Here is a 13,411-nt window from a genome sequence, read left to right on the forward strand (position 1 = left end):
AGTCCAGCTCAGCCCGGCATGCATTGTTTGATGTACTCCTGTGTACTTGGAGAAGGTGTTTGCAGAATTCTAGATGCAGTATTTCAGTTGGGCTGGTATCCCATTTTGTGCAGTCTCGGTATGTCACCGGGCCCCACACCTCGCTGCCATACCGAAGGATGGGTGCGATGATACTGTTGAGTATTTTCATCCAGATTCTTATTGGTGGTTTGAGATGGTACACGTTTCCTTATTGCATAGAATGCTCTGCGGGCCTTCTCCTTCAGTGTATTTATGGCCAGGATGAATTTCCCTGATGAGCTGATTGTTAGACCAAGGTATGTGTAGCTCGCTGTCTGTTCCAGGGCATTGTCATTCAGTGTGAATTGCGATATGGTTGGATGTTTTTTAGTTTTTCATATGTGTTAAGTGTAGTTCTTTACGTGATATAGGTGTAATGAACGTTTGTAATCAGCACCCTCATTGATTACGTGTCCCTGCCCAGCAATGTGTCCGGAGTGTCCCAGATGCGGACTTCAAATGTATACAAATCACCGTAAAGGATGATTGTGTGGACATTTGTGCGCCATGTGCGGTTTTCTTTTTTTGCTGTAGCACTTATCATGTTTGCAAGTGCTTGTTAAAACTTGACTTCATACTGTACCACTGAAAGCCGGAGTCCCAGACACAAGACTATGCGAGTTTAAGTTAGGGTTATCATAGGTCCGTATTTTCCCAAACATGTCCGGATTTTTGAATGAAAGTTGCCGTCCAGGAGGAACTTCTAAATAAGTAAAAATGTCTGGGCATGCAGAATGCACACGCACCGTCGTCCAATACTGTTTGCGCATGCGCAAACTAAAGCCAACCGCACATGCGTGGCTTTTGGTGACCTCTTTTTTGAGGATGAATTTATGGTAGCCCTATTTCACTCATATAATGTTAATATCCTGCCTCCTGAGAATGTCCTGCTCTTTTTTTTTTTTTTTTTGGTGTTAAAAATCCTGATTTTATTAATCTCTAGCATCTCAGATTACCATGGTGACCTTTAAACTGCACTGGGCTCTATAGAAAGCTTCAAACCGTAAACTGCAAAAAAAAAAATGGCGATCATCGCGTACTGCTGCTTTAAGTTCACAACACAAGGATACATGGATCGGGTTTTCCTTACATCCTTAGTAACTGACTGTGAGATTAGATTTCCCGACTACAAGAGTTAATTAGTTTCACAGGGTGAACATAGCAAGTAGCAAACATATATTGACAAAAGAAAAATCCAATACTGGAGTAACAACAGCAAGAGGTTAGATGGCACGTGACATCAGCACTCAACAAAGCCATTTCCTGTTATTGAAAACAGGAAACTACTGATGAAACGCCCTAAGGAGCACGAAACGGAGCAGAAATGAATACCTGAGTCTGCGGGAGTGATGTATTAAATTCCCCCCGGCTGCACAGCTGGGGCAGAAATTGTGGTAACAATAGTACCAGATTTATCGGTATGAGGGGGCGGGGGGGAACGAAATACCACTGAAACTTCTTTTTTTGTTGCTAAATCTGGTGGTATTGTTTTGTCCCAGTTTTTCACCCAGGAGACTGATACATATGGGCCTATTCTATAAGCCTTGATAACCCACTAATCTAGGTCTTTTCGTCCAAAATGACTACTGCTATTCAGTAAGCCTCGATAAGTGGGCGATAAAGGCATGAATCGCCAATTTTTTGAACCGTCAAAAAAAAATCACCCGGCAATAAGCCACTTATCGGCAGGTTCTGAAACTCGTGCAATTCTAGTAGCCTCGATTAGCTTATCGAGGCTAATCGCGGCTCTAGAATGGCGAGTTTCTCCCAAAATCCTCATGCCAGGAAAAGTTGGCGTGAGGCTGGTGAGAAGCTGCTGAGAGGCGGCGAGAGAGGACTTAGAAAAAAAAATGCATTTTTCCTGCATAAGATTCCTGCTGGGAGTCTCCGGAGCTGATACCCATTAATATCAGCACTGGAGACCCCTGGCATGAATCCCATGCAATATAAATGCATTTACAGGCAACTTCATTACCTTAGCGGCTAACCGCTAAGGCAATAAAGGGGTTAACTACCACTGCCATGTTTATTGTGGGTAGTGGGGGTGGGTGAAGGTGGTATTTGGCCCTTGGTGGGTGTTTAGGCCTTGCGTGGGAGTAGCGGGTGGAGATATCCCCTTCATTACCTTAGCGGTTAATAGCGCTAAGGTAATGAAGGGGTTAACCCCTCCCGCTACTCACCCGGTAGATATAAACACCCACAAAGGGCCAAATGCCAACTTCACCCATCCCCGCTACCCACAATAAATATTTTAAAACACAACAACCCTACTACCCACCTCCTCTACCCCCAACAACCCCCCCCTCCCCCCACAAACACAGACAGTACAGTAATGGGCAAAATAACTATTATCCACATTTGGATAATAGTGCTTTTGCCCATTATAAAATCAAACAGCCAGCCAGCATAAATATAGTAAAAGAAAACGTTCAACTTACCCCTGCCATCATGAAGGGCGTCCTCATCAGCATACTGCAGGTCCATGTCATCCAATACCAGCAAGAATACAAGAAAAAATACAATCTAATGGCCCCTAATCCCTTAATCACCTTAGCAGTTAGTAACCACTATAGTAATTAAGGGGCTAACCCCCGTCCCCCACTACCCACCCAGGAGGCCTAACCACCCACCCTGGCCCCACTATACCCACCCTGAACCCATTGATTGGCACAGTGGTATATCATACCCATATAATATGGTCAACCTAATAAAAATAGTTAAGGCCAAAAATACACAATAATCAAAGAAATACACAAGCACCTAAACACCCCAACAATAAATGAACCAAAAAGCCTCAACTACACATCAATTAGATTAATCTATCACTAAAACAGCAAAAGAATTCCAATTATGTTATTCCAAAACATAAAAATAAATAAACATCTATCCAACCAATCAATAAAAGAAATAAAACCAGTAGCCAACAAATCAATTAATTAATTTAAACCAGTAGCCAACAAAACAAATAATGAATTTAAAACACTAACCAATCCTAAAACGATGAATACATTATCAGTCAATGGGCAATCACAAACATAAAAATAAATAAATGCAGTGAAAAAACCTGAAAAAAGACATTTACAGACATTCAATATTTTACTTACCTTTAGAAGTCTTCACCCTCCGATTCCCGGTGTATCTGGAAGCTCTCGACCCGCGACGTCATCACCGGCAATCCATCTCCATCCACCTTGAAGATCAGGAACAGGTAACAAAAATCTTCTTTCTTTAATCTTCTTTCACCTTCTTCTATCTTCATGTGTCATTATTTTCTTCTTTTATTCTATCTTCATCTGTCAATCCAAAACCCAAAGGTAAATCCACAACGGATGTTGTCTCGTCGTCTTCTTGAGCTAAAATGAGAAGGAACAGGCCTTATATACAGGTCAATCTGATTGGACGCTGTATCATGTGCCCATCTCTTTTTTTTTTTTTTTTAGGGATGTGACATCTCCAAGGGAGGTACGTCACATCCTTAAAACCACATGGTATATCACATGGTATTACAGCCAATGGGATTGAAGACAATCCCATTGGTTGCTGTACCATGTGATAGGTCACATTAGTTCAAAAGGATGTGACATCACTTTAAGGGATAAAGGATAATACCATGTGATATAGCCATGCGGTTTTAAGGATGTGACGTATCTCCCTTGGAGATGACATCACTTCCTTAAAAAAAAAAAGAAGCAGAGGCACATGATACAGCATCCAATCGGATTGGAGCTGTACTATCTGACCCTAAAATGTGATGTCACAGGCCCTATATAAGGCCTGTTCCGTCTCATTTTTATCTCAAGAAGATGACGAGACAACATCCGTTGTGGATTTACCATGGGGTTTTGGATTGAAAGATGAAGATAGAAGATAGAATAAAAGAAGAAAATAATGACAGATGAAGATAGAAGAAGGTGCAAGAAGATTAATGAAAGAAGATTTTTGTTACCTGTTCCTGATCTTCAAGGTGGATGGAGATTGCCGGTGATGACGTCGCGGGTCAAGAGCTTCCAGATACACTGGGAGCTGGAGGGTGAAGACTTCAAAAGGTAAGTAAAATATTGAATGTATGTAAATGTCTTTTTTCAGGTTTTTCTATTGTATTTATTTATTTTTATGTTTGTGATTGCCCATTGACTGATAATGTATTCATCAGTGCAGGGTACAGATAAACACAGTGACAGGCAATGCATTTTTTGGCAAATGCTTGTTTTCTTTTGATTGTTATTTTTTTTTATTTCTGTTTTATTGTTTGGATCAAATTGTTTTGAATTTGGATGTCTTGTTTTTAGTGCATTTTAGGATTGGTTAGCGTTTTAAATTAATTATTTGTTTTGTTGGCTTTGAATTGTTGCCACCTCTGCTACATATGGGTATGCAAACCAACTTTTGAGACTGTGATTTACTGATATATTTTTTCTAGTGTTTGTTTATACAGTTTATTTTGTAATATGTTTTCCTAGATTTTATTATATTATATTTGGGAGTACTCCTTTCTATGGTGTATATATCGCATTGTGCTGGAAATTCTGTTTTTTTCCAGAGCTGTGTTTTTTTTTTTTTGCTAGAGTCTACGTTTATTCTGTGCACAAATACTTATTGTTTGACGCCACCCATGTACATAGCGCTTTGCAGCAGTAATACACGTGACATAATAATAGGAGACATAATAGGAATAAGCGCTTCATACATAAAAGAAGATATTGGGGAAAGGAGTCTCTGTCCTGAAGAGCTTACAATTTAAGTGGTAAGCAGGGCTGCCACTTTCATAACACAGAGATTTTTTTTTAATTTACGTTTTTTATTTATATATTTAACTGTCTTACCTTCTTTGGCAGTGGCATCATTGGGCTGCATGCTCCCATCAAAATGACTCTGCAACGTCAAATGGCGTTGCGTTGCCATGAAAATGGGACTTCATGACGTCTTGAGATGTGATGTTTTCATGGCAGTGCGGTGCCACAGAGCATCCCGTTGTCATTGCGACATCATGCTGCATGGCGCCGTGACATCCCTTTGCAATGTTTTGCCTTTACACCGTGGGAACCCGGACTCCCCCGGACCTGAAAGAAGTTATTTTGAATTCTGTGGACCCCTCGCTTCCCAAGATACTTACCGCTGAAGTTACCTGCATTACTTCCTGGGTTCTCCCAGTGGTTTTAATGGCCAATAGGAAGCCACAATGGATGACGTTGCGACTTCCCATTGGCATGTGGGACCCGTGAGGCTTGAACAGCCCTTTTGGTAGGTTGACCATATTTGTTCAGGGAAAAACCTGGACAAATGTCACTCGCGCATGCACACAAGTGACCGGCAAGTGCCGAATGCGCGTACAGAAAACCAGGACAGTGACCAGAAAAATCGGGACCTGGGACAAACGCCTAAAAACCAGGACTGTCCCGGCTAAACCTGTCTCGGATTCCTGGTAACCCTACATTTTGGTAAATTCTCCGCTAAAGATCTCGGAAACGGGGAGATCCCCGCGACAGACTATGAAAGGGGGTGTAAAGAAAAAGTTGTCAGTATTGCTGCTTTAACCGTTTTTAGGGTGTTTATAAGCATACTGAGTATTTTTTTCTGCAGCGCCATTATTTTGTTCATGGAAGGTTTCCCAGACATAAAGTGAGGCTTTGTACAACGTGTTGCAAATCCCTCTGGCAGTAAACGGGATAACTACAATGTACCTGCTGTACTTATAAAGCCCACGATTTATGAGCTTGTTGCAAACATTTGAGGACATTTCTAGATCCAAATGGTTTGTGAGGATACCATAAAAATCCCTGCTAAGCTCTTATCAGAGCTAAAAGTATGCCAGGAATTTTTCATTTTCATGAATGTTGAGTAACTGCTTTGCCTTGGGCACAAAGATGATACAAGATAAACAAAATAGTAAAAGTTAAAGCAGCAATTCAAGCTGTTTTGTATTTTCTTATTTTTTTTAACGTAGGATTGAAGCAGGGGGTTTCTGGAACTGAACCCCATTAATTTCAGCTCCGGTGACCCTCCTCTTCCTGAAATACAGACCTCCAATGGGGGTGCCGGTATCTCGGTAAGGTTTAAAGCTCCCGCGTCATGCGGGCCAGTAGGAAGCCGAACCTGATGATGTCACGGCTTCCTATTGGCCCGCAGGGTGCAGGACTCAGCCATTACATGAACTCTACTAGTCGAGTGCTTGACCGCCTCCTAAGCAGTTAAGATCAAGTGTCTATTTATATGGCAGTACTCAGTCTTTGTTACCTTGTCAGGGTGCTGGATCTGGGCAGGCTGGGTGTTGGAAGTGCAAGAATGGGTTCCAGGAACATTATTCATTCAAACAGGAGCTTTATTAACCGCCGTGGATAAAGGCTCAGTCACAATATGTACAGTCTCTGATCTCTCCATAACTGATCCCTTTTCTGGATATTGTCTTTAGTGTTCCATCCCAGGGGCCCCTTTTGGCCCTACTCTCTCTCTCCTCTTGTACTTTTCTCAGTATCCCCATCTCGGTACTGAACGCCACCTCATGGCATTCTGGGTTAGAGTTAGCCAAGGACCATCTATCTGGTTGGGCGGATCCTGCTATGCCTACAGTTCGGGGAACCCCTGCTGGGCATAGGATTCCTCCATGTGAGCCAGGAGAGGGATGAGCCATTTCTATGGACACTACTGTAGCTTGCAAGGGCACTGTCCCTAACTACAAAACAAGAAAGTATATAATGATCTAGACCAGGAGAACGCAATCTTTTTCCCCTGCGCCCCCCTGCCGGCTTGACGCCGCGTTGCCATGGCGACACGTCTCCAGATGCTGGCTGAACCATGGTAAGTAAGGTTTACAGAGGCCTTCTCCGCTTCCCCAGCACTTCATTTAAGTGCTTTTGGGAAGCGCGCAGGGCCTCTGTAAACCCCGTGTCCCCCCCCCCCAGTTTGCGCACCGCTGATCTAGACCAGTGTTTCCCAACCATGGTTCCGCAGCACCCTGGGGTTCCGTGAGAGAATCAAAAGGGTGCCGCGGGATTTCCCTGTTCTCCCAGAGCAAGGAGAGAGCAGGGCAGTTTCCTCTATACTGATTGACTGCATTACCCAGCAGCAGCCAATCAGGAGGAGGTATCAGGGGCCTGTAGGGTGTGGCCAGGCAGAGGAGGACGATGCAGCATGGGCAGTAGAGGTGAGGCTGTGTGTCTCTATCCTGTGTGTATTTGTTCTGTTGTGTGTGTATTTTCTGTGACTGTCCTGTTGCGTGTGTGTTTTTTTGTGACTCCCTGTCCACTCTGATTCTCTGACTCCCTGCCCCCTCTGACTCCCTGCCCCCTCTGACTCCCTGCCCCTTTTGATTCCTGTGACTCCTTGCTCCCTCTGACTCTTGTGACTCCCTGCTCCCTCTGACTTTTGTGACTCCCTGACCCCTCTGACGTCTTTGACTCCCTGCCCCATCTGAATCCTGTGATTCCCTATCCCCTCTGACTCCCTGCTCCTTCCGAATCCCTGCCCCGTTTGTCTGTCTCTGTCTCCTGTGACAATCTATCCATCCTGTGTTAACTGTGACCATGTCCTGTTATGGGGTTGCCTCAGCAACTGAGCACTGTGGTTAGGGGTGCCCCGAAAGAAAAAAACACTTAAAACCACTGATCTAGACACTAACTTATTTACACTATACACAATGAGGTTCCACTACAGTGACTCCTCCAAGGACCTACTTTCAAGAACCTTCTTCCTCACTATATATACCCTGCTGTGACATCAATGTCACCCGGCAGAAAGGGGTGGGGCTTACTCTGTGTGGGCCCACACAATTAACCCTCTAAGGCCATCCCAAGGAGGATTACATACATATGACCCCTCAGCCCCAACACGTTGCTTCATGAAGCTGGTGGTCCAAGTGACACAGCCTATTTTATATGGTTTGGTTATTGCTGCAGGTATTGGTACATACAGCTCAAATGTCAAATCAAGAACAATGAGGTCTATAGCTTATAAAAATACAAACCACATTGCAGCTATAGAACAACAAATATTTGGAGCCTTCCTCCATCAGAGAGTTTCTTATCATCATCATCATATAGACCCTTAGTTATTGTTTAGTTTATAGACTGTGCCAAATACAGGTAATTTGATGCAGTTTGCAATTTACCATAGTTTAGTAACTTCCCCTCTAAATCCAATTATAGATTTTACTACAGTTTGTTTAGAAATTACACAAAGTAATTAGTCATTTGATTCAGGTAGCTGTAAATTAGGTTTCTATTGAGATTAATGTATGCTCAATTCACACGCCAGGAAATGAACACATGCAAATATGAAGAATATACGCACATTACTTTCAACAAAACTCACATTTAATGAGATTTACTAGCCACTCATTTGCTCTTCTTGTTCAGAAACCTCGTTCTTGTTCAGAAATGAAGGACTCATTGGGGTCTATTCATGAAACTGTGGGAATGTAATTTCCATTTTGCGCATGAAAACTCATCTGCCTGTATCAATTAAACAGTTCTCACGCGTCCAAACAAAATAGCATTTTAGATTGTGATGTGCCGCGATCGAGCTGTGGTTGGGTCCATGCTTCCCAATGGAACCCTCACAGCAGTGATGTTCCGGGGCCGTGACATCACGGGTGGCAGCGGCAACATGGACGCGTCACCACTCGGGATCACAATCCTCTTGCATCCCCTGCTGGCTGACGTGTCACAGTGCGTAGTGAGCCTGGCAGCGAGGAGGGACTGGGGCCGGCTCGGGAGGAAGTCAGGAGCTGGTGAGTGACGCGCGCGTGCCGCCGGATGCAGCGGGACCTCAGCCTAAGATGGGATAGAGTTACAGACGCTACGCAGAAGATGACCACGTAAAATGACAGTGACAGAAGCAAGCCTAAGCACCTACCTAGCATGAGAGAGTACGTATTAGCTAGGGAAGAATTTAAGTGTACAAACATGGTTGTTCACCAGTTAAAGTGTATATAGCAAGTGTCTTGATTATCAATATCAACGGCTGTTAATAAAGTTACAGTTTGTACTATAAATGTTCCTGGCGCCCTTCATTATTCCATCAGTATATCTACGCCCAGCCTGCGTGGATCCAGCACTCTGATAAGATATGAGAGACTGAGAAAAGCCACGTACATAGTCTACTGATGTAAACTCCTTAAGAGCCAGGCAAGGAGGGTTTACATGTGCTACATAACGAGAGAGGGAGATTGCTTGATGAGGGAGTTTAGTCAATATTTGCAATTCAATTGTCATCATATTGTATTTTATACTGAAACCCTCTTTTATAAAAGTGAATATGACTATGATATGATCTAATTTGCAGGATGTCACAAAGTCAGAACAGCTCATTGCATTAATTATTCTATAGGAGGTGGATTAGTGTTAACCCTATTGCCCAACTTAAATTAACTATAAAGTAGTGGCATGCCTGTTTTGGAGTGACTGGTATAACTTATATATCCTATACAGATAAGAAACATTTGAGCAAGTAGAAGTACCTACTCGATAAATTAATATAGTGCCGATGATAAAGTGAATCAATAACCCCCTGGTGCTTTATTGGCCGGCACTGTACTGCAAAACACTGTCTTTAAAGGCTTAATGCACCGATCCTTATCACAGGCATTTAAACAACCAGAATAAATGAGACCACACATTTGTTAAGTGGCAGAAAAAAGTCACCGCTTTATTTTAACAACATATGTTAAAACATTGACTGCCAGCCAACCCAAGCAGCACCGATTCAGAGCATTACTATTAAATGATTGCCATGGGGGGAGATCCAGACTAGCCATATTTTGGCTGCACTTCTTCCACCGCCTCCAGCTCAGGAGGCTTTTGCTAATGTCCACCCAGTGGCAGCTTAGGCACAAGTGCACAGCTGGCAGCCAGCTTCCACACATGTTGATTTGGACAGAGCTGGCCTGACCACACAGTGGGCACCTCCAGCCTGCCAATCTTTTCTTGGGCCCGGCCGTACAATCGCTGCCATACATTCTCTGCATCACTGAGATTGCTGGGGCGGCAGTTCCGCCATCCGAGGACCCATTAACGGAGACCTCACTAAACTTGTGGCCGATACACCCACCCTGAGATGTTATCTTGCATTAAAGTGTCTACATTTGTAAGACCCATTTCATATTGCCAATAAAGGCATCCAAACCTTTCTCAGACAGGTGCACGCCATACTTCCTGTGCCAGCTGTCATAAGTCGCGTTAATCTCCGGTGTTTTAGCACCTTACCACCACAACAGAGGATGAACTCACCCATGGCTTTGTTGACCTTTCTCCTAGATTTTTCATGTTAAACCCAATTTCTTTCCCCTCTTTATGTTATCCTTGGAATTATCTTAGATCAAATGATTGAGATGTTATTCCATAATGCTTTCAATCCGGCACAATCTGCTTGCATTTGGAAAATTAAGTCTAATGATAATGTTTGACCAGGTCGATCCTGTCTAGGTTCAAAAGAATAACATTGGGCATTACTTTGTAGTTACAAGGAGCTTTAGCCAGTGCTGGTAGCAAATCTTCTCAGCACTACATCTGCGTGCTAACCATGGTACGTTCATCCTCTCTTTTGCAAAACCGATTTGAGGGTTGCACAATTGGTTCCTTGCCCTTTCCCGGGCCCAATGTATAAACAAGTGACCTATCAGCCCAATGTCACGGTTCTAAAGCTCTCGTCTGCTAGGGAGACAGAAAAGAATATTAGTGTCATCTTTTATTTTCACATGGCCTTGTTCCATGGATCTAATGTACAGTCTATACTAGAGGTGGGCAACCTATTTTTCAATGTAGCCAAAGGTGCGGCGAATGAGAATTGAAAATCGCCACATCATGTAAAAATTAAGAAATTAGGTTGCTCAAACGAACATTTAAAACAACACACATTGTTCGTCTGTTTTACTCACCTCAGCACTATCACCTGCTGCTGGTTCCCTCACCTCAGCACTATCACCTGCTGCGTCACTCACATCAGCACTATCACCTGCTACTGGTTCCCTTACCTCAGCACTATCACCTGCTGCTGGTTTCCTCACCTCAGCACTATCACCTGTTGCTGGTTCCCTCACCTCAGCACTATTACCTGCCGCTGGTTCACTTCGTTGACTCATTCAGAAAGCGGAAACAAGCACATGCAGTCAGGAAAAAGTTTATTTTACTGTGGGAGCTGGCAAACTCAAATTTCGCCACACTTTCATGGCCAATTCGTCACTTGTGGCGATTGGCGACAGGGTTGCCCACCTCGTGTCTATGCGCATTAGATTGCCCACCTCGTGTCTATGCGCATTAGATTACCCACCTCCCTAATTTCTGTATCTGCTTTATTGTAAAGCCCTCCTCTGCTGCAGCAGTTGTGGCCCCAATCCTGAAAGAGTGCGTACGAAATGCCTTGGGGTCCATGCCCGCTGCTATCAGGCAGCGCTTGAGTATGCTCTGATATTGATACCTCGTGAGTGGGGTTATGTCCTAGTATATAAGGAAATTGCCCCCAGTTTCGGCCTGTGCTTTGCGTATTGCTTTATTAGCCTGACTGGGCATATTTTCATATTGCTATGCTTTCAAAGGTGAACCTGTGCACTCTTTCCTACCTGATCTGTCTTTGACCTGTGAATTTTGCGTGCTACTGATTCTTTGTTCACAGCCACGTTTGAGTGCAGCAAGCCAGAATTATTGCTTGTTGTGGGTGCTGCCACTAGCTCGCAAACTCTGAAGGCGGGTCAAAAAATGCTACTGCAAACTCTATTGTACTTTAAACAAGGTCCTTTCTACTGCGTTTATGTATACTGCTTCTGTTGCCTCAATCAGGCTATCTAGAGTTATTGACTCCATTCTATCAGTTTTCTTGGCCTCATCTTAATAACAGCCTATGAGTAGCCTCCTTACTATGAAATCCTTGGTTATGTACTTTCACTTGTAGAGTTTGAAGAAAAAAGCAAAGCCGGTTGGTGCGGATCCTACCCTGGCGCGTCATGCCTGCTTTTTCTGTGCCAGCAAGAAGCTAATGAGCCGTTCGCTGCTGTTTATCTTACCCTTAATGTAGGTCTAGAAGGTTTTTTTGAAAGCCACGGGTGCCATGCTCAGAGGTAAGTTTTCCATGTGCGGCAGCTAGTGACCTCTGTACCAGATCCATTAGTCAGAGCCCTATCGGCCAAAGGTGACCTGGACATGTTAAACCTGTTGCTTGCACCATCAGTGCAGCTTGACTAAAGACTACTGAATTGGAACGTGATAGAGCATTGGCTATTATGTTAAGCCTACCGGGACATGTTTGGCTGTGAAGTGTATGTTGTTCCCCATACATAGCATTTAAACTGATTACTTGGGGAGAGCGCAGGGCTTCTGTAAGCTCTGGCATCTCCTCCTGGTACTCATCTCCGGAATCTTCTCCTTGTGACGACGCGTCACCATGACCACGTGGCATCAAATGACGTCACGACAATGCGACGTCGCTGGAGAAGATGCCAGAGATGAGGAGAAGGAGAAGGTAAGAGGCCCCGTGCTCTCCCCGGCACTGAGCCCTGACAAACTCCCAGCTGACCCTGCATAGCAATACCAACCAGCGTAGGAGCCGTATTACTGGGGTTGATGTTGCTGAAAGGCTGTCTACTGAACTTACATGTGGGAGAGAAGTGATGCTCAATTGCCTGGTCCTATATTTCCATGATTTAGTCCATTCATAACAAAGGACAACACACTGGGTATCGACAATTAAACAATAATTCCTCTCACACTCTAAACCTCGTGAAAGAAGGCTCTATAAAACCCTGAAGGCCGGGGGTGGGCAAGTGATTACCCCTCCCCTCCTCATTGGGTTGGCCTAGAGGTATGAGTACTCACATAAATCCCCTGCAGTCTTCCTTATTCGTGCAGCTGTATTCGAAGTCCAAATGATCCAAAACAAGTGTGTGCAGCGCACAACAGGAGAGAGAAGCTGGTCTGACAAAAAATAATTGCTTTATTGGGAAACCATAAAATAGATGGTAGGAGACCGTCTACGGCAAGGATGTCAATCTCGCGGCCCGCGGGCCGCATGTGGCCCACAACGAACATATTTGCGGCCCAGCCCAGTGATCCCCAATCTGTGCGACGCGGCGCCCTTGTGCGCCATGGTTTGCCTAGAGGGGCGCCGCGATTATCACTCCCCACCATCCCTCCGCTTATCCCTCCCCATTATCCCTCCTTCATGCCGGCCAGGCCGCAGGGGATTGGCTGCAGGCAGAGAGGAAGCCAGGGGCGGGGCTTCCGCTTTGTGCAGAGCACACGGTGAGTGTGTGTGTCTGCCTCCCCGCTCCTCTGCCTGCTGGTGGCTGCGCGGTGTCCCATCCCCTTCTGCCCCGGGTGATAGGAGAAGGTAGGGGGGTTGGGGGGGAGATAGTTAGTTGTAAATT

General features: G+C 44.5%; 1 protein-coding gene across 15 annotated transcripts in view; it reads left to right on the top strand.

The window, feature by feature from the left end:
• Positions 1–13,411, top strand: part of APBB2 (amyloid beta precursor protein binding family B member 2) — a 457,842-nt gene that overhangs the window by 205,991 nt on the left and 238,440 nt on the right. The window lies entirely within an intron of this gene.

The sequence above is a fragment of the Ascaphus truei genome, chromosome 1, assembly GCF_040206685.1.
Source record: "Ascaphus truei isolate aAscTru1 chromosome 1, aAscTru1.hap1, whole genome shotgun sequence".
Classification (NCBI taxonomy): Eukaryota; Metazoa; Chordata; class Amphibia; order Anura; family Ascaphidae; genus Ascaphus; species Ascaphus truei.